The sequence below is a fragment of the Eretmochelys imbricata genome, chromosome 3, assembly GCF_965152235.1.
Source record: "Eretmochelys imbricata isolate rEreImb1 chromosome 3, rEreImb1.hap1, whole genome shotgun sequence".
NCBI lineage: Eukaryota > Metazoa > Chordata > Testudines > Cheloniidae > Eretmochelys > Eretmochelys imbricata.
Genome location: NC_135574.1, coordinates 197,322,503 through 197,344,511, shown reverse-complemented (window position 1 = coordinate 197,344,511; position 22,009 = coordinate 197,322,503). Strand labels below are relative to the sequence as shown.

The 22,009-nt window shown below is 43.0% G+C and overlaps 1 protein-coding gene across 6 annotated transcripts in view; it reads left to right on the top strand.

The window, feature by feature from the left end:
• The window catches only part of COMMD1 (copper metabolism domain containing 1), a 149,222-nt gene that overhangs the window by 27,016 nt on the left and 100,197 nt on the right, over positions 1-22,009 (top strand). The window lies entirely within an intron of this gene.

Below are 22,009 nucleotides of genomic sequence, written 5' to 3'. Positions count from 1 at the left end.
TATTTTTGGTAGGTTTTGTAATGTAGTTCTGTCCAAGGTGGAATCTGTTTCTGATCCAAGTTTATTAACTGAACAGTTGAAGCGTCATTAGTATAGTTGATACTGCATCATTACTTCATATCGAGTCATTTTTTAACTCCATTAAGGGACATTTACACATGCCTTTCCCCACCCACTGATTTAAGTAGGACTGCTTGAATAAGGTGAGCAGGATTTGCCCATTGTCTTTTTTAAAGTGCACAAGATCCTGTGTAGCTTTAGTAACCAAAGGTATAATCCAGTTTACTTTATCCATTATGAAGCAGAGCACTTGTTTTGCTAAGCAGTAATTTGACAGTATAGTAGTCCTGTAGCAGCTGCTCAGCCTAGCCACTCACTCGCCTAGTTTTTCATCTTAACATGCTAGGGCTGCACCTCTCAACATTAAAAATGAGGATGACCTTGGAGTATGTTTGTTCTACTGGCTACACCTCAGCAATCTCTGCACTTACCAGTTCACAATACTTACCTGTAACTCCACTTAAATAAAAATAAGCCTTACTGAAAGAAACCAGGAACATACAAAGCGGGGTGAGCTTCAAAATAAAATTTCCCTGCCTGACGTGGTCTGACATTTTCTTTTAGAATTATAATGGGTTGATTTTTTGGGGGGGTGTTTTTCACAACTCTGTCTCCTTATAAAGATGATCTTGGTTTTCATACACCTCTTTTAACCAGCTCTATGAACTGTTGCTTTTTTTAAGAACAGTTATAGTATAAATATAGTTTGACTGAAATTCTACATTTTCCAAATAAGGTTAGAATTTTTAGTCTTGTGAAGATGTTTGTGGGTCTCTGCCAAAAAGATTCCTACCTCATTTTGGTGGGCGGTTGTTTCTCTCGTCTCCATAAACTCTGGTGTCAAGATTATAAAACATGTTCCTTGAATAAAGACAAATATAAAAGTAATATCTTTGTAAAAGGCACCTAGGCAACAGACATTTTTACTTAAGTCTCTTCTGAGAATTGTAAATGCATTTCCTTTCTCTTTCCAGAGTGGTGTCACATACAATGGACATTTTTCACTTCTCTGTTTTGTACATTTTTATTTCAAGGGTAGTTATCAATGTTTTAACTTTTTATGTGCTTTGAATTTTGTACAATGTCTATTTTATAAATAGAATTATTTGTATTTTGTTCCTGTTTTTTTTAAAAGAATCACCTGTACAGTACTTTGAATTACTAAGCAAGAGCTAAATCTAAAACAAAATCTGTGCAGTACCCATTTATAAAATAGTTTCAAAACTGTCTTGGCATTGACTGTTACTTATCCAGTCATCAGAAAACGTAGTGGTTTTTCTGGAAGGTGCTCTCAAACTGAATTCTTCTGAAACACTTCTGTAGACAAGGTGCATGTTAGGGCTTGTCTCCACTTACCAGTGGATCAACTCTGCAGCGATCGATCCACTGGGGGTCGAATTAGCAGGTCTAGTGAAGACCCGCTAAATCGACCGCAGATTGCTCTCCCATCAACTCTGGTACTCCACCGGAACGAGAAGAGTAAGGGGAGTCAACAGAAGAGTGTCTCCTGTCGTCATAGTGTAGTGTGGACCCCGCGGTAAGTAGATCTAAGCTATGTCAACTTGAGTTACACTACTAATGTAACTCAAATCATGTAGCTTCGATCGAATTTCCCCTGTAGTGTAGACCTGCCCTTAGAGAGACAAGGTAATATCTTTTATTTGACCAATTTCTATTGGTGAAAGAAATAAGCTTTCGAGCTACACAGAGCTCTTCAGGTCTGAGAGAGGTACTCAGAATGTCAATCTAAATACTATTACACTTGGGGTAATTCTGCACCACTACAGAGGCACAGAATTTATGTCCTCTGCAGATTTCTGTGCTTCCCCGCAGAAAAATGACTTTCTGATGGGGAAGCAACGGGAAGCCTCAAAAACAGTCATGTGACCCTCCCCAGCAGTATATTTCGGGTGCCCAGGGCAGCTGGCAGAGAGGTGAATCACTGTGGGGCAGGAGGTGGGTCTGGGGAAGATCCGGCTGGTGGCTTCTAACCTGCGCCGAGTTCAGCTGCTGGTACCGGCTGGGTTGGGGAGGATGGGATTTCTTCCCCTGCCTGGCATCCGGGGCCAGGTCAGACCCACCCTCCCAATTTCTCTTCCAGTTGCAGGAAGCTCTGCAAACTCCCCCTTCCCACTTCCTGCACCCATTGGTTGTCAGCTGCAGGGAGAGGGATTCCTGTACAGGGAGGTGCTCTGACATCTGCCCAACCCCTGTGCATCCAGACCCCCTCATACCAAGACCCTCCTGTCTAGCCTCCGCCCCCTGCACTCAGAACCCCCACCTTATGAGCCTCACTCCCTCTGTACCTGGGCCACCCCATGAGCCATGTGCACCCGGATCCCCACCCAACTGTGCCCCGATCAGCTACACCTGCATCCCCACCCCACTGAGCCCTCCACACCCAGACCCCCCTGCCAAGCTCTATCGCCGCCTACACTCAGACCCCCCCACCGCTGAGTCCCAACCACCTTCACCTGGACCCCTCCTACAGAGTCCCATTACCATTGCACCCAGAACCCACCAACAAGCCCCTTTGTATCCAGATACCCCCTGCACCCAGATCCTCCACTGAGCTGCTCCCACCCAGATTGCCCCACACAGAACCCTCTCAACTCATACCTGGATCCCCCCAGATTAAGCCCCTCCACACTTGGATCCTGCCTTGCTGAGCATGCCTGCCCACACAGAGAGACAGGGCCCTTGGGAGTTTCTGGGGCAGGCCTAGTCCTTGTTCTGTGTCAGGGTGTGCTGTGTCAGGGCTGAGTTTAGCCTCACTGCTGAATCTGTGTCCCTGGGGGGAGCTGCACGGTGATCTCCCACCTCACTGCAGCAAGTGGCCTGTGCTCCCCAGTGCCATGCTGGAGCCTCCACAGTTATTTGACAAATAAAATTTGCAGAATTTTAAAATATTGTGTGAGACTTTTTAATTTTTTGGCACAGAAGTTTAATCCTTTTGGTGCATAATGCCCTCAGCAGTAAAATACAAAATGGAACAGATTGTTCAGCATCAGTAGTTAACACACATTCTACAACACCATATAAAATGAAGTGGCTCATTAATACCTCTGCAGTCATAGGACAAAAAAGGGGGCTAGTGAGTTACAGATTGTTGTAATAACTGTAAATCTAGTATCTTTTTAAGACCATGATTTTTAGAGTCTATGGCCTGGTCTACACTGGGGAATTAGGTTGCTATAACTGCCATGCAGTTAAATTTATCCTAACCCCTGGTGTAGACAGCTACTGCCTCTCAAGGAGGTGGGTTACCTATGCTGCTAGGATAAGTCTTCCCATCGGTGTAAGAAGTGTCTTCATTGAGGTGCTGCTGCGCTGCTGTATCATTTTAAGTGTAGACAAGCCCTTGTCTTTGTAACTTCTTTGACCAACTCCTCCAAGAATTTCACCGTTTGCCTTCTAGTCCAGGATCCTTGTGAGCAAGGTTAGAGAATGAGTATTACTCCCTCCTCAGACAGGACAGTAATGTTTGTGTTCCTAGGACTACTTTAAATCTCAGAATTGCAACAGTGAAGCTCTAAAGGATCTACTAGGATAAGTGTCTGCCAGGCAGATTTTTCTAGTTCCTTGGGCAAATGGGCTGTTCATGTTCAATAACTTAATCAACATTAGCTGTCTCGTCAGTCCTGTTGAAATCCATGTCAAATAAGTGATAAAGATTGAAAGCTCTTCTGTGGCAGGGACCACACCCTTTTGTTTGTCTCTAAAGAGTCAATCACACCTTTGGCATTACATAAATAAGGTGATTAAACTCTAGTGTCTCCACCATGTTGGAGAGAATGGTGAGTGGAATACTTTGCCTTTATCTATATCCTTGCTATTCTGCTTCAGCCCTTCCCTAGCTTGGCCTCCAAGGAATAAAGCTTTACAGCTCTTGTCTCGGAAAGATGATGGTTAAGCTGCTTGGCTGTTGAAATACCTCATTAAACACTTCTCAGGATGCACTTTCCCTTTAGAAGCAAGAGGATTTTGTCATTCTTCTCTTGCTGTTTTTTATTGAGCTCAAGCATGAGGAGGATTCTACTGTCAGATTATTTTGAAACACAGTAATGTTTGAAACTCCTACCTGCCTCACTTATATAATTCCCAGCATTATGAAATAAGTCTTATCCAAAGCGGGAAAGATTTGACCTGCCAAAATCACAGTACAGGTTCCTCTTATTTTGTGTTTTTCCTGTCACTTTGGTTAAAATAATCGGATGATGTTGTCTGTCTATTATTCCATAGATATAATCTCACACACACGCACACACACGATCCCATACTGTAGAGCTAAATGTTGTACTATTAAGTTGTAAACATCATTTATTATCTGGAGCTGGGTACCCTCTGTCTCATTCAGAAGTTTGACATTAAGTGACAATTTTCGTAATTGATTTTTTTGTATGCAAGTATTGTTATCTGATTCAGTCATCATTGATGAAACTTAAAGGGTGGAAATACTTGTTTTTAATACATATGCTTTGGCTTTGAAGGTTTGAATTAGCTTAAGATTGAGGGTAAAGTTGCTTTATTACTATTGAATGTGTTAAAGTACATATGATGTAATGGCTGTTAGCTCTCCATTTACTTTTTTTAGGATATTTATGGAAATTAAAATGGTTCCTTTTTATACATCTTTATTAGTTGTAGTCTATAAAGTTACTGTTGGTGATAAATTAACAAGTGCTGTGGGACTGGATCTGTCTTTTTGACTTGGGGATTTCAAAAAATGTCAGATTTGGGATATGGATTCTGTCCATTCCTTTTCATGAGACATCTGTGAAATCAGGCTGCTTTTTTAGAGTAATTGGAAAAGTTTTCATTCAGTTGACATTTTTGCATCCCTTTTTAAAACTGAGGGCAAGTCTACACTTAAAACGCTGCATTGGCTCAGCTGCAGCACTTTAAAGATGTTCTATGCCAACATGAGAGAGCTCTCCCATCAGCGTCATTAATCTACCTCCCCAAGCGGCGGTAGCTTATCTGTGGGAGATGCTCTCCCATTGACATGGGGGTTAAGTCGATATAACTACATTGTGGAATTTTCACACCCCTGAGCGACGTAGTTAGGCCGATATAGGTCTAGTGTAGCCCAGACCTAAGATTCATCTTAAATGTATCCCTCTATTTTTGGATGAGCTGCATTAGAGTTAGAATGGCTGCTGCTTATTTATTTTTTATTATATGTGAGATAGTTAATATTTTTCTTAGTGATTTAATCGTTACGATGGGTGATTAGAATTTATTTTAATTCTTTCAATAATTTAAGTTCCTGCTCCAAATCAGACATAGCAGGCTCTTGAATCTGGACCTCCCACTTCCCCAGTGAGTACCCCAACCATCAGGTTATTGGCTATTCTGGGGCAGGTCACAATCTCTTATGCTCAGATGCTATGTGACAGGACCCATCTAAGAATAGTTAAGATTCTAACCAGCATCAAGTGGTTTAGAAATTCTTGCCCAGAGGCATCTTTCGAGTACAAGGACCAAAAACACCTGTTCTTTGAGATTCATATTCTCAAAGCAAAGGGCAGCAATTTATTATTTATAGGTGTGCGTGGCACTCTATAGATCTATAGAAAGTCAAGGCTAGATGGGTAACAAGGAGAAAATATTTGTGGTGTTGCTTATTGTATTATCCTATACAGGCTTTATTGAAGACACTCTCTGCTTACACTCGACTGCAGTCTTCCTTCAGCTGATTGTCCTGACACTTCACAATCTTTATATTAACTTTCTTTTAAGTGTTTCTTGGAATTTATTACAGTGCTGTAATTTCTAAGAAATACTATTACTTATTTTACCCATACAGTGAGCCAGATCCTGTCCCCTGTTCTGGCCTCTTTATACTGCTTCAGGGCCCTAATTAAGAAGCTGAGGATTCCCTGGGTGTGGAGGAATCCCTGGTTGACATAGAGCCAGAATAGTTGTCCCCTCAAGATCTCCCAACCCAATATGTGACATGGCTGGAGTACTGCTTGCTCCAACAAGCCCTGGGTAACATAACTAGTGGGTGCAGGATAGAAGATCAGCTTCAGGGGTACATGTTACACAGGACGGTTAACAGGCTGCAGTAGCACTGAGCATCGGGGCAAAGCATATGTGGCTTAAAGCTACCTTTTACCCCACTGCACCTTGGCAGCGTATCTGGAGCCCAGCTTGCCTGTACACAAGAATTAGGTCCTCTGTGTGTGTGTGTGTGTGTGTGTGTGTGTGTGTGTATTTATATGTAGAGTGTCTTTAATAAAGTCTGTATAGAAGTGATAATACAATACAACACAAATCCCTGCCCCCGTTTTGCTCAACACCGTGTTTTCTTCCTTCATGCTCTCCCTTCCCTTATTTCCATTTGTTTGCTCTCTTCCTCTCCAACCCCCATGTTTTCTCTTTGCCTCCTCTTGTTTTCTGACCTCTCAACTGCTATGGAAGGTCGCAGCTTCAGTCTGAAGATGATGGTAGCACCTACAAGAACTCCTCTTTTCTTCCTGTCCCATTCCCAGCTGATTAGCAGTGGGATTGTTATAGCTGTTGCCCAGAGCTATACAGATGCAGAATACCACCACAGAGTGTGGGAAAGCAGGATAGGGAGCCAGAATTGGCTCCATTGCATGATGTGTGGCAACATAATTGATAGAAGCCTGAAGGTACTGGAGGAGGAATGGATTGTTGCGCTCTGGTGATGGTAGTTGATTGCAATTATAGCTGTGTTGATTGATGGCCTGATCTCACTTGCAGCCTGTAGCTCTATTTAAAATATGATCAGCAACATTCTGAGTTGGGAAGGTGGTCTCTAGCAGACATGTTCTTCTTTTTAGAAAGCTGAACACCTCGAGTGGCAAAGACGGAGAGTTAATTTCCTGTCCTGACTGATGGGGTGCTTTGATCAAGAATTGACAATGCAGGAAATTGAAGTGTGCAGAGAATTGAAGGATGCAGGAAAATGAAGTGTGTGTTCATTGTCTTTGCTGTGATTTAAGTAACAGAGAGGAAATCACAATGTAGGAGCTTATACTTTGTCTGATTTAATTTGTTTTGAGAGCACTAACATGCAAAATACCACAGTAATAATTGCCAAGAATGACCCCAATTAGTCACTGCCTCAAGATAAATTTAGAGAGGACTAAAACTTCCTTTCCCTCATGTCTTCAAAATATGAGTTGGCCTAACTTCTATTTTTAGCTGCACTGAGTGAAACCAGATTAGACATTAAGCAGCAGTCCAGAGCAGCAAGTAATTTTCCCAAAATGCTTGGAGAAACCTGATAAATGGAGTGCTTATTATTTTATTTTTCAGGGAGGAGAGAGGGAAGGAGAAGTAAGGGCAGTCACATGACCTTGTTGGAGCAAGGAAGGTCATATATAGCAAACTCCACTGCTTCCTCTTGTTGTCTCTTCCAAGCTCTTAGTCCCTTCCCTAGAGTTTTCTTCTCTCTCTCACCCAGTGTTTCTTCTGCTCTGTCTGAATCTGTTTTTGCTCTTGTGCATTTTTATCTCTGCCTTCTCTTCATTTTTAAGAGGCCGTGCTGCAAATGGTCTCAATGTGTTGAATATTTTAAATCTCAAATATAGCTCCTCCATGGGGATGGGGAATATTGAGCTATAAATAGTTTTGGACTGAATCATAGTATAATATGATTTTAAAAGGCCTACAGAAAATATGTCCTTGGATTATACAGAACCACAGAAATAGTGTTTCAGTATTTTAATATATAAAATGGCTGTGGGAACCAGTCTCCCATGTACAGTATATACATTAAAGAAATAGTGGGAATGCAGCACACTACAAACCCTCTCTTAAACTGTCACAGGAGATTGATGTAAACTGTGGTGAGCTGTAGCTCACGAAAGCTTATGCTCAAATAAATGTGTTAGTCTCTAAGGTGCCACAAGTACTCCTTTTCTTTTTGCGGATACAGACTAACATGGCTGCTACTCTGAAACCTGTGGGAAAACTAGTAGCAAAGCTAGAAACGAAGTTTATGGAGATTGCTCAGTTGAGTACAAGCTCGGTAGACAAAGCATTTCAAATTTTAACATCCTCATTTATGACCCTTACAGTAATAACTGTTATATTTAGTATGTGTGTGCATTTAATTCTTCTCTCCCTATGTTTGTGTACGCATGCTCTGTCTCTCACCTGTCTGTAGACTGTATCCTCTCAGGAAAACTCTCTCCTTAAACTTTTCGCCAGATATACAGACAGCGTTTGTAGAGACCTAGCTATAATTAACCTTATTAGTAGGTGGGGAGCATTCTGTTTTTAATTGTTGCTCATTTGGTGTAAAGCACATAAGAGGAACTTTTTAGTTGATCCAAACAGATAAGCCATAGGGACTAATCCTTCATTTAAAGAAAAAATTCTTTTTTGCTATGGTTTTGAGTCTTGATTGGTAGATTTGCAGGAAATACTATTTGTGACCACAGCAGAGGGTCTCAGATTGTTGTTCACCTGGTGGTTGTGTTTTAGTCAGTCCTTCATCCCTCCTCTGTCACTCTGTGACTCTTCATGTCACAGCCCTGGTCTACACTAGGACTTTAGGTCAAATTTAGCAGCTTTAAATCGATATAAACCTGCACCTGTCCACACAGTGAAGCCCTTTATTTCGACTTAAAGGGCTCTTAAAATCGATTTCCGTACTCCACCCCGACAAGTGGATTAGCGCTTAAATCGGCCTTGCCGGGTCGCATTTGGGGTACTGTGGACACAATTCGTCGGTATTGGCCTCCGGGAGCTATCCCAGAGTGCTCCATTGTGACCGCTCTGGACAGCACTCTCAACTCAGATGCACTGGCCAGGTAGACAGGAAAAGAACCGCGAACTTTTGAATCTCATTTCCTGTTTGGCTAGCGTGGCAAGCTGCAGGTGACCATGCAGAGCTCATCAGCAGAGGTGACCATGATGGAGTCCCAGAATCGCAAAAGAGCTCCAGCATGGACTGAACGGGAGATACGGGATCTGATCACTGTATGGGGAGAGGAATCCGTGCTATCAGAACGCCGTTCCAGTTTTTGAAATGCCAAAACCTTTGTCAAAATTTCCAGGGCATGAAGGACAGAGGCCATAACAGGGACCCGAAGCAGTGCCGCGTGAAACTTAAGGAGCTGAGGCAAGGCTATCAGAAAACCAGAGGGGTAAACGGCCGCTCTGGGTCAGAGCCCCAAACATGCCGCTTCTATGATGAGCTGCATGCCATTTTAGGGGGTTCAGCCACCACTACCCCCAGCTGTGTTGTTTGACTCCTTCCATGGAGATGGAGGCAACACGGAAGCAGGTTTTGGGGACGAAGAAGAAGATAGCTCACAGCAAGCAAGCGGAGAAACCGGTTTTCCCGACAGCCAGGAACTGTTTCTCACCCTGGACCTGGAGCCAGTACCCCCGAACCCACCCAAGGCTGCCTCCTGGACCCAGCAGGCGGAGAAGGGACCTCCGGTGAGTGTACCTTTTAAAATACTATACATGGTTTAAAAGCAAGCATATGAAAGGATTAATTTGCCCTGGCGTTCGCAGCTCTCCTGGATGTACTCCCAAAGCCTTTGCAAAAGGTTTCTGGGGAGGGCAGCCTTATTGCGTCCTTCATGGTAGGACACTTTACCACTCCAGGCCAGTAACACGTACTCGGGAATCATTGTAGAACAAAGCATTGCAGTGTATGTTTGCTGGCTTTCAAACAACATCCGTTCTTTATCTCTCTGTGTTATCCTCAGGAGACTGAGATATCATTCATGGTCACCTGGTTGAAATAGGGTGCTTTTCTTCAGGGACACTCAGAGGAGCCCGTTCCTGCTGAGCTGTTTGCCTGCGGCTGAACAGAAATGTTCCCTGCTGTTAGCCACGGGGAGGGTGGAGAGGGTAGCCACGGGGAGGGGGGGATGGGGCAAAATGCGACCTTGTAACGAAAGCACATGTGCTATGTATGTAATGTTAACAGCAAGGTTTACCCTGAAAGAGTGTAGCCACTGTTTTATAAAATGTGTCTTTTTAAATACCGCTGTCCCTTTTTTTTTCTCCACCAGCTGCATGTGTTTCAATGATCACAGGATCTTCTCCTTCCCAGAGGCTACTGAAGATTAGAAAGAAAAAAAACCACACTCGTGATGAAATGTTCTCTGAGCTCATGCTGTCCTCCCACACTGACAGAGCACAGACGAATGCTTGGAGGCAAATAATGTCAGAGTGCAGGAAAGCACAAAATGACCGGGAGGAGAGGTGGCGGGCTGAAGAGAGTAAGTGGCGGGCTGAAAACAGGGCTGAAGCTCAAATGTGGCGGCAGCGTGATGAGAGGAGGCAGGATTCAATGCTGAGGCTGCTGGAGGATCAAACCAGTATGCTCCAGTGTATGGCTGAGCTGCAGCAAAGGCAGCTGGAGCACAGACTGCCACTACAGCCCCTGTGTAACCAACCGCCCTCCTCCCCAAGTTCCATAGCCTCCACACCCAGACGCCCAAGAACGCGGTGGGGGTGCCACCGGCCAACCAGCCACTCCACCACAGAGGATTGCCCAAAAAAAGAAGGCTGGCATTCAATAAATTTTAAAGTTGTAAACTTTTAAAGTGCTGTGTGGCATTTTCCTTCCCTCCTCCACCACCCCTCCTGGGCTATCTTGGTAGTCATCCCCCTATTTGTGTGATGAATGAATAAAGAATGCATGAATGTGAAGCAACAATGACTTTATTGCCTCTGCAAGCGGTGATCGAAGGGAGGAGGGGAGGGTGGTTAGCTTACAGGGAAGTAGAGTGAACCAAGGGGCAGGGGGGTTTCATCAAGGAGAAACAAAGAGAACTTTCACACCATAGCCTGGCCAGTCATGAAACTGGTTTTCAAAGCTTCTCTGATGCGTACCGCACCCTCCTGTGCTCTTCTAACCGCCCTGGTGTCTGGCTGCGTGTAACCAGCAGCCAGGCGATTTGCCTCAACCTCCCACCCCGCCATAAACGTCTCCTCCTTACTCTCACAAATATTGTGGAGCACGCAGCAAGCAGTAATAACAGTGGGAATATTGGTTTCGCTGAGGTCTAAGCGAGTCAGTAAACTGCACCAGCACGCTTTTAAACATCCAAATGCACATTCTACCACCATTCTGCACTTGCTCAGCCTGTAGTTGAATAGCTCCTGACTACTGTTCAGGCTGCCTGTGTACGGCTTCATGAGCCATGGCATTAAGGGGTAGGCTGGGTCCCCAAGGATAACTGTAGGCATTTCAACATCCCCAACAGTTATTTTCTAGTCTGGGAATAAAGTCCCTTCCTGCAGCTTTTGAAACAGACCAGAGTTCCTGAAGATGCGAGCGTCATGTACCTTTCCCAGCCATCCCACGTTGATGTTGGTGAAACGTCCCTTGTGATCCACCAGAGCTTGCAGCGCTATTGAAAAGTACCCCTTGTGGTTTATGTACTCGCCGGCTTGGTGCTCCGGTGCCAAGATAGGGATATGGGTTCCGTCTATGGCCCCACCACAGTTAGGGAATCCCATTGCAGCAAAGCCATCCACTATGACCTGCACATTTCCCAGGGTCACTACCCTTGCTATCAGCAGATCTTTGATTGCATGGGCTACTTGCATCACAGCAGCCCGCACAGTAGATTTGCCCACTCCAAATTGATTCCCAACTGACCGGTAACCGTCTGGCTTTGCAAGCTTCCACAGGGCTATCGCCACTTGCTTGTGAACTGTGAGGGCTGCTCTCATCTTGGTATTCATGCACTTCAGGGCAGGGGAAAGCAAGTCACAAAGTTCCATGAAAATGCCCTTACGCATGCGAAAGTTTCCCAGCCACTGGGAATCGTCCCAGACCTGCAACATTATGCGGTCCCACCAGTCTGTGCTTGTTTCCTGAGCCCAGAATCGGCGTTCCACAGCATGAACCTGCCCCATTAGCACCATGATGCATGCATTGGCAGGGCCCATGCTTTCAGAGAAATCTGTGTCCATGTCCTGATCACTCACGCGACCGCGCTGACATCGCCTACTCGCCCGGTATCGCTCTGCCAGGTTCTGGGGCTGCATATACTGCTGGATAATGCATGTGGTGTTTAATGTGCTCCTAATTGCCAAAGTGAGCTGAGCGGCCTCCATGCTTGCCTTGGTATGGCGTCCGCTCAGAAAAAAGGCGCGGAACGATTGTCTGCCATTGCTCTGACAGAGGGAGGGGCGACTGACGACATGGCTTACAGGGTTGACTTCAGGGAGCTAAAATCAACAAAGGGGGTGTCTTTACGTCAAGGAGTATTTCAGGCAGGACTTCACGGAGGGTTCCAATAAGAAATGGTGCACCTAAGTTATTATTCTTATTGGAACAAGGAGGTTAGTCTGGCCTCTGATTGATACATGGCTAGATTTACCTCGCTGCACCTTCCCTGTGAGTGACTGCAGCGTGACCTAGAGGAATGAGTCCCCTAGACGGGGGAGGGGGGGAAGCAAATGAGTACAAAACAAATCTGGTCTATTTCTTGTTTTGATACACTCCATCTATCTTTTACATCTTTGGCTGGCAGCAGACAGTGCAGAAGGACTGCATGCCATCCACATCTCAGGGCTGCTCGGCAGAAGATGGTACAATATGACTGCTAGCCATCCTCATCTCTTAGCCTGCCTGACAGAAGATGGTACAGTAGGACTGCTAGCAATCCGTATCGCCTGCCTGCTCACCATAAGATGGTTCAATAGGACTGACTGCAGGACTAAAGAGAATGACTTGATCAAGTCACTCCAAATTTAGTCCCTGCGCCCATGTCTGTCCAGGTGCTCCCGGCCGACGCAGCCAGGAGCACCTCGGACATGATGATGACGGCTACCAGTCCTATTGCACCGTCTGCTGCCACAAGGCAATGGGTTGCTGCTACTGTGTAGCAATGCAGTACCGCGTCTGCCAGCACCCAGGAGACATACGGTGACGGTTAGCTGAGCGGGCTCCATGCTTGCCATGGTATGGCGACTGCACAGGTAACTCAGGAAAAAAGGCGCGAAACGATTGTCTGCCCTTGCTTTCACGGAGGGAGGGAGGGAACGGGGGCCTGAGGATATGTACCCAGAACCACCCGCGGCAATGTTTTAGCCCCATCAGGCATTGGGATCTCAACCCAGAATTCCAATGGGCAGCAGAGACTGCGGGAACTGTGGGATAGCTACCCACAGTGCAACACTCCGGAAGTCGACGCTTGCCTCGGTACTGTGGAAGCACTCCGCCGAGTTAATGCACTTAATGCACTTAGAGCATTTTCTGTGGGGACACACACACTCGAATATATAAAACCGATTTCTAAAAAAACGACTTCTATAAATTCGACCTAATTTCGTAGTGTAGACATACCCACAGTGAATTGGCAGTTCCTGAAGTGGGTAACTTTAGGAGACACTGCTTCCCTGAAGTGCCGGTTTAAAACTGTCAGAAATGCAAGACAGACTGAGGGTAGAGGCAGGATGAAGAAAAAAAGTGGCCACTTCAGAGGATTTTTAAATACAATAGCAAGCTCTTTCGCATTCAGTTGTGGACTAGTCTTGACCTAAAAATGTCTCCGCCTGTGTGACTTAATCCAGACAGCAACAGTATTATGATCTAGTGTTAACATAAAAAAAAAAAAATTGGTGAAAAGCTTCAGGTTAAGGAGTCCAAAAAAAATAATCATGCTTTAGAAGGTTATGGAGGAGTAATTACCAGTTACACTGAAAAAAGAACAGGAGGACTTGTGGCACCTTAGAGACTAACAAATTTATTTGAGCATAAGCTTTCATGAGCTACAGCTCACTTCATCGGATGCATTCAGGGATGAGAAAGTGGAAGAGTAGGAAAGGATAGCAGTGATATGTGAGAAAGAGTTTGTTTTCCTCCCCACGCAGAGATGGGGACTATTGTAAGGAGTGTGTAAGAAATCATACTTAGTAATACGATTAGAAAGGCCGGAAAGATGTAATGAGGCTGTTTTTGTCTGAAATTTCAGAAATGCTTACAGATCTTGGTTGATAACAGAAGAAGTTAGTTATCCGCCTTGCCGCTCTGCAACCTGTGTAACCTCTTCTTTTGTAAGGTTAAAGAAACCAGTACAACTTGAAGAAAAATAATTTGCACACACACATCCATTGAATATCTAGTGACGTAACCAGGGCAATCTCTTTTTCCATGATCAAATAGCTGAATAAATCAGGATAAAAAAAAGATTCCAAACAATCTTATTCTCTAGAAAAAAACTTCTGAGCATTAAATGATGATATCCCTTTTGAATTTACTGGTGGCAAACCTGACATTATTTCATTGTAGTTATCTAAAAAATCTGTTCTTTCCTGCAAGTAAACACTTTTTCTTTTCACTTTTAAACATGAATCACAGCTCAGTAAGGGGCCGAATCAAAACAATTTTGTGAGCTACTGTATAAATAGAATAAAGTAAACCTTTAATTGTAATGCCCCCAATGGATTAAAAAAACAAGAGAACAGTTAAAAAACTTACCAGGTTGATTAAGTGTGTTGTGATTTCTGAATAAGATGTTTGCTTTTTATTCAGGGGGTCATTTGCCACATTCACAAGGTAAGGAAAAAGGGATGGACAGGCCATTACATCTAATTTACCTTAATGCTGACTCTCTTAAGAGAGCTGTTACGCTCAAATAAATAATTTACATGAGGCACAACCTGCCAAATATTTGAAAGCTGCCTCTGTGTCGTGGGAAACTTGGGAGAGTGAACTTGACTAACATTCAGGGCACATCTGTGGGAAACAACTCAATGTAATGGAGATGGATGTATTAGCAACCATGGGAGAGAATCTGGGGTGGAAATACAGGATTGGAGAGATGAGAGAAGATATCTACATATGGAGAAATCCTGTGATCTTTCTCCTGACTGAAACTCCTGTTGATGCCAGAACATATATGACAGTCTTGGGCACCTGATTTGACTGCATAAGGACCCCTGTGCAGGAGAATAGTGAGGACTACCTGGATCCTACAGCAATTTCTCTGCTTTCCCCCCACATGTAGTTCAGACACAAGTGGTACTGAGCTGCATGCCCTAAATGAAGGCATGGCTTGGTCCAGTGTTGGCTCTAAATCCAACAAATATCCTATTTCAAAAACACTTCATGAAGGAGATGTGTAATTGCTTACTAGTAATAGGCATTAACTGGATGTAGAAGTGTGAAGTATTTTGACATACTGGGCTACATTCAGAGCTAAGGTGAGTTGGTGCGCTCCATTAAGGGTATGGAGCTGCATCGAGTTACTTATCTCTGAATTTGGTCATGCTCTCCCTGCATGTGCTGAATTTATGATACCTTAAAAAGTTTTTAAAGGTTCTATTTATAGGAGAATCATCATTAAACAACTTGTGACAAAACAACCACCTCCCACCCTTGCCGAGAAGAAATCCAGTGAGGCAAGTTATTAATATGGTAAATGGAACTGAATTGTTTTTGTTTATATGTGCCTTTGATTTCATTGTGCTAAAAACTGGCAGCAATCTGCAGTTTTGAGGGTTAGTTAAAGACAATGCCTGCAGGTCTTGCCATGGCAAATTCTTGGAACCCTGCCATAACTGTTGACAAGTAAAGTTTTGTTTCTGGAAACTCAGTGTTTTCCCACTGGATTTTACCAATTGTTTCTCACTGGTATTACATGCTTGTCAGACTCTATTTCTCAGAAAAGATAATGAATTTAAATCTGTATTTCCTGCTGTGCATACCAGAGCACATGTCTAATGATTCTAATGAAAATTAGACAAATTCCAACCTCTCCAGATTATCAAATATATTCCATTAAGGAAATGATATTTGAAGTAACATTTTTATTGGCTGATTTATTTTAAGAGTTAATGGAAATATGCTGAAGATGAATGAAAGGAAAAAACTATGAAGAAACTATTTGTTATTGTTAGTATACAATTGTCTGTTCTCTAGAAAGAAAACTGTAGCCAGGATGGGAATTTGAATGCTCATAATATAGTGCAAAATGCTTTCTATAAACAATTTCTACTTAAAACATCTGCTTTTAGTATAATTTACATTTTAAAATCTGTAGTAGAAGGTCACCGTACCTGTGAAAATTGCATAATCTGTTCACAAAACAATGGCAGAATGGGAATGCTGTTGTAAATACATTGGTCCGATTTTGCTCCTCTTACTTGCTTAGGTACATAGTCATGCAAATTTAAATGAGATTACTCACACGAATAAAGTGAGTAGGATTTAGCCCATTGTTAATGGACTTTTTTCTTGCCCTCATGCTGGTGGTTTAATAATAAAAAGATCTTTTCTATTGGAACAGTAAGTATTTTATGTAAACATGTGCAGGATAAGTAGCGTGCTCAGTGTTTTAACACCAGAAATTGGAGTTCAGAGCCAGGATAAATATTTTTCACATGGTTTAGTTTTATCTTATTCCTTATTTATGTGCATCACAGTACTGCAAAATTATGGGACAGTGTCTGCTCAACAGAGGCCCCTGATAGTATAGCAGGAGTACACTAGGTCACTGTAGAGCCACTGGTGAGGCTGTGTGGTCAAAGTTTGCACAGTGCTTGCCTGTGTCAAGGTCAAGATACTGCAACAGGTCCCATCTCCATGAGAAAAAGCCATTGTGTTGCAGGACCCAGTTACAACATGGTAGTGCCTGACAAGTTAAAGCAGTGTGGCCTTGCAGTGTAGGGTGTTCTTTAATCACAGCAAATTCAGGAACTAATGGAAGTTGTGTGACATTGGGCATGGCTACACTGGAAACTTCAAAGCACTGTTATGGGAGCACTCCTACGGCAGCGCACGCTCTCCCAGCGCTCCTGGTAATCCACCTCCACGAGGGGATTAGCTCCGAGTGCTGGGAGCCTGTTTACACTAGCGCTTTAAAGTACTCTGACTTGCTGCGCTCAAGGGCATGATTTTTCACACCCCAGAGCCAGCAAGTCAGAGCGCTATAAAATGTAAGTGTAGCCAAGCCCATTGTGCATTACGTGGCTTTGAAAATCACAACCTCCTGCAAGACCAAATTGTGTTATGACCATGTTGATTGTTGCTGTGTTGTAATTTAGTAGCATTTTTGTAGTGTGGGCAAGATTTTGGACTCTTGCTTCTATGAGCTCTAAAATTCTACTTAGTCAAAATAAAAAATATTTTCTGACTTAGTTATTGTTTGCATTTGTATTTATAGCATCTACATACCCCATCTGAGCAGGAGGACTGCATTAGCTAGGTGCTGACCAAACATGTTAAGAAGATAGTACCTGCTTCCGGGAGCTTTCAATTGAAATAGACAAGACAGACAAAAAGTTGAAGGGGGAAATGAAAAACAGAGGTACAGATAGGTGAAGTGACTTGCCCAAGGTCACACAGTAGAGCCAGAAATAGAGCTCAGCTTTCCTGATTTCTATTCCAGTGTATTATCCACTATATCATGTTACTGCCTGTAAGTAAGAAGACGCAAAGTGCTTCTGTGATTAAGTTCAGTCATTATCTTTAAATATAGTTTACAACTAATGGACCTCATTCTGATCTCACTCTGGAATAAATCAGTAATAAGTCTGTGGAGTTAGACCTGTGCAAAACCCCTCAAACTTGCTAATATAATTCACTTTGGGCTCCCTGGAGCATGAAAGGCTCTGTACAAGTGCAGACTTGTCTAATTCCATTGTGTAACCTGGCAAGAAGTACTGGCAAAGTGAGCGCAGTTTTCTTAAAACACGTCAGTTCTGTAAAGGATATGCCATTGGAAGAATCCTTAATTTCTTTTTGGGGAATGTGTTTAGAAAAAACAAAACAAAAACTCAGGCTAACACCTCAGTCTCCTTCCCACTCCCTACTCTTTTTTCTTTTTTTGAGAAACGTTCTGGTTCTCTTTACTCCATGAATAAACAAAAGAGGTTATAGCCCTCCCGATCTCTTCCACCTACTTCCCCCTTTGCATGTCACCTTTAAGTCTCTGAACACAGGATATGCCATTTTGGAACCTCCTGTTCATCAAGTCAGGTATCTTGCCTGATGCTTTTAGAGAAAGGCAACCTGACCTTCCTTCCACTTTAAGCTCCATCTACACTAGGAAATTGACTGTAGTTAGTAGTGCATCCTCCTGGACCAGTACTAAAAATTAATTAACTGCTAGAGCCAATGGGAGAAAGCATTCTTCAGCACCATTGAGTCTCAAGAGCATTTCCTGTAATGTTGGTGAAATAAGTTTGTACTGTTTTTGGTGGCAGTGAGGCCATTTTTATCACTGGTTTGGGGGGATCCATTGATGAAGGTTGGTAACAACTAGTCAATATCCTGGTATAAGCAGAACCTTAAATGATCATCGTAAGTCCCAAAACATGAGAGTGTGAGGGGAAAATGCACAATCAGGGATGACGATATTATATTTAGTTTAAAAATTAAAACTGTCTAACCTAAATTAAGATTAGTCCATAGACCCTGCAAAAAAAAGAGTATTCACTGTACTTACACATTCTGGTTCATTGCTGAATGGGCATTGTTAAAAATGGTTGCTGTAAGAGCTCATAACTGAAAGAAATGTTAATGATGCTGTATGCAGTATGAATAGAATCTTGTCTTGAAGCAAATTTAAATTAAAACATTGACTCAGACTTAATAAAGTGATCAAGAATTGAACCACTGACATTCCTACATAAGTAGTGAAGTGACAATGAAATCGTTTGTGGATATTTAAAGAGTGGATTGCATAAGTAATGGATTGCTCCATGTCCATAAAGAATCCATAAAGAATGGATTGCATAAGAATGGATTGCTCCATGTCTAGTTGGCAGCTGGTGTCAAGTGGAGTGCCCCAGGGGTCGGTCCTGGAGCCGGTTTTGTTCAATATCTTCATAAATGATCTGGAGGATGGTGTGGATTGCACTCTCAGCAAATTTGCGGATGATACTAAACTGGGAGGAGTGATAGATGCTGGAGGGCAGGGATAGGATACAGAGGGACCTAGACAAATTGGAGGATTGGGCCAGAAGAAATCTGATGAGGTTCAATGAGGATAAGTGCAGGGTCCTGCACTTAGGACGGAAGAACCCAATGCACAACTACAGACTAGGGACCGAATGGCTAGGCAGCAGTTCTGCGGAAAAGGACTTAGGGGTGACAGTGGACGAGAAGCTGGATATGAGCCAGCAGTGTGCCCTTGTTGCCAAGAAGGCCAATGGCATTTTGGGATATATAAGTAGGGGCATAGCGAGCAGATTGAGGGACGTGATCGTCCCCCTCTATTCGACATTGGTGAGGCCTCATCTGGAGTACTGTGTCCAGTGTTGGGCCCCACACTACAAGAAGGATGTGGATAAATTGGGGAGAGTCCAGCGAAGGGCAACAAAAATGATTAGGGGTCTGGAACACATGACTTATGAGGAGAGGCTGAGGGAACTGGGATTGTTTAGTCTGCAGAAGAGAAGAATGAGGGGGGATTTGATAGCTGCTTTCAGCTACCTGAGAGGTAGTTCCAGAGAGGATGGTTCTAGACTATTCTCAGTGGTAGAAGAGGACAGGACAAGGAGTAATGGTCTCAAGTTGCAGTGGGGGAGGTTTAGGTTGGATATTAGGAAAAACTTTTTCACTAGGAGGGTGGTGAAACACTGGAATGCGTTGCCTAGGGAGATGGTGGAATCTCCTTCTTTAGAAGTTTTTAAGGTCAGGCTTGACAAAGCCCTGGCTGGGATGATTTAATTGGGTATGGGTCCTGCTTTTGAGAAGGGGGTTGGACTAGATGACCCCCTGAGGTCCCTTCCAACCCTGATATTCTATGATTCTATGATTCTAAGTAGCAGGAACAATTCATATGCCAAAGAAAACAAAGGCTTGTCAGCCACCTTAATTGCTGAGCCTGGTTCTTTGTAACTTCCATGTGTCTTCTTGTGTCAAAACAAAATGCAATTGAGTTATGATGAAAAGGAATATTAAAACAAACTGGTGTTGCATTGTATTTCTTGTGTCTTTTGCTTGATCTAATATTTTGTTGTAACTCAAAGTATTTTAAAGAAAATATGTGTGTAGTCAGTATATATGCAATGAAAAACAGAAGAATACTTAGTTCTCTATACCCAGAAAAATCAAAATTCCTCCTCCATAGTTAAAAGAAAAGGAGTACTTGTGGCACCTTAGAGATGAACAAATTTATTTGAGCATAAGCTTTCATGAGCTACAGCTCACTTCATCCGATGCATTCAGTGGAAAATACAGTGGGGAGATTTATATACACAGAGTATTTTCCACTGAATGCATAATATGAAGTGAGCTGTAGCTCACGAAAGCTTATGCTCAAATAAATTTGTTCGTCTCTAAGGTGCCACAAGTCGTCCTTTTCTTTTTGCGGACACAGACTAACACGGCTGCTACTCTAAATCCTCCATAGTTGTAAACCTAAAGAAGTTTTGGGGGATCGATTGTTTCCAAATTCAGATGTTTACTCGTTTTGAATATATACAGAAATGTTATGTTATATAATGCATCTGATAAATGCAAAATTAATTTTAAAAAATCCACAAAGTTAATGCCTCATGATGGTTGCAAATTTAGTACAGTTGGGATGGGGAAAAAATTAAGGTTCCCGTAGCAATGCTAACTGTCCACATTGCACATATATATAGTTTGATTGCTACTTAAGATGTTTGGTTTTCTTCCTTTGTTTCATACTGTAGTGTTTATGGTAGCTGACAGGCACTGACTATATGAAAACATGGGGTTATAAATATAATTTACATTGAAACATAACGAGCAGTCAAAATACAGACCATATGTGCAATGTGAACAAGTTAGCTGTGCTCTGTAAGTTGTAATATTTATTTCCCATTGTCCTTGTGTTTTAAAATTGTAAAAGTAGCAATAAGCTTTCCTCTCTAATGGACCCACTTTAGCGAAGTCCCAGTTATACTGCATCTTGAGCTTAGTAAGGAACTTTGCAGTGAAATGGACCAGTTTAGCAAGTTTCAACTTGCTCTTTTTAGGAGCTCTTTGCTGTGCCCCTTGATTTGTGGCAAAGCGTAACTTGACAAAGTAGTTAGTTTCACTGCAAAGTCCCTTCCTGTGAGGAACGGGCACCAAAACTGAACTCTACTTATTTTTTATTAGCATCTCAGTCTTGGATGCCAACTTTCAGTCCTGTGGCACTGTTCTAATTTGACTTAGAATTGATCGCTAACAAATCATAAAGAGTCCATAAATCATAGTGCAAGAAGTGCTGCCTACAGATAAGGTTGTCTGCTGTTTTATCAGACCTTTTGTTTTCAATTATTTACAACTTTGCCAAATGTAAACCATTTGGGTTGAAAATTCCAGTGCCAGGTATCTGCCTTAGGCTTTTTTCTTTTCTTTTCTCTTTTTGATGGGGGAAGGGACATGGTGGTAGGGGAGAAGTTTAATCTAAAGCAGTTGGGCCATTTCAGAGAACCAGGTTGGAGGAAATGTTTTATCAGGGTTAAAAACTTTTTTTTTCTACAGTTGTTTTGTTGAGAAGGTCTAGCCCCTCCATGCCTTGGAGCAGGAACTCAGAATTAGACAGTGGAGTCTCCCTGGTGTCAGTGATATGTTTCTTGCTATTTGCATGAAAATCTGACCAAATCTGGTCAAAATATAAACCTTTGAAAAATCTGTTTGTACCTGCTCAATAGTTTTGTTAATTTAGTGGCTAAATTCTCTGAAGAGTTCATCTGCACTGAGCATGTTAAATAGAGCTGGTTTGGTTTGTATTCCAAACTGGAACAAAACCAACTTTTGAAATATTGGAGTTCTCGGGTAATTGCATTTCATGTTCTCCACACAGCTCCCATGCTAGATTCCGCTCACAGCATATGTGTGTCAATCAGATTGCACAAGTACCATCTCCACAGATAAGCTGAATATCATGGATGGCAGATGAAGCTTCCCCTGGGGGGAGGCTAGCACCCTGTCCTGCCTCCTCCTCCTGTGGTCCCGCCTCTTCTGCCCACAGCCCTGCCCACATTCCAGCCCCGCTCTGCCCCAGGCCCCCTCCACACTTGGCCCCCC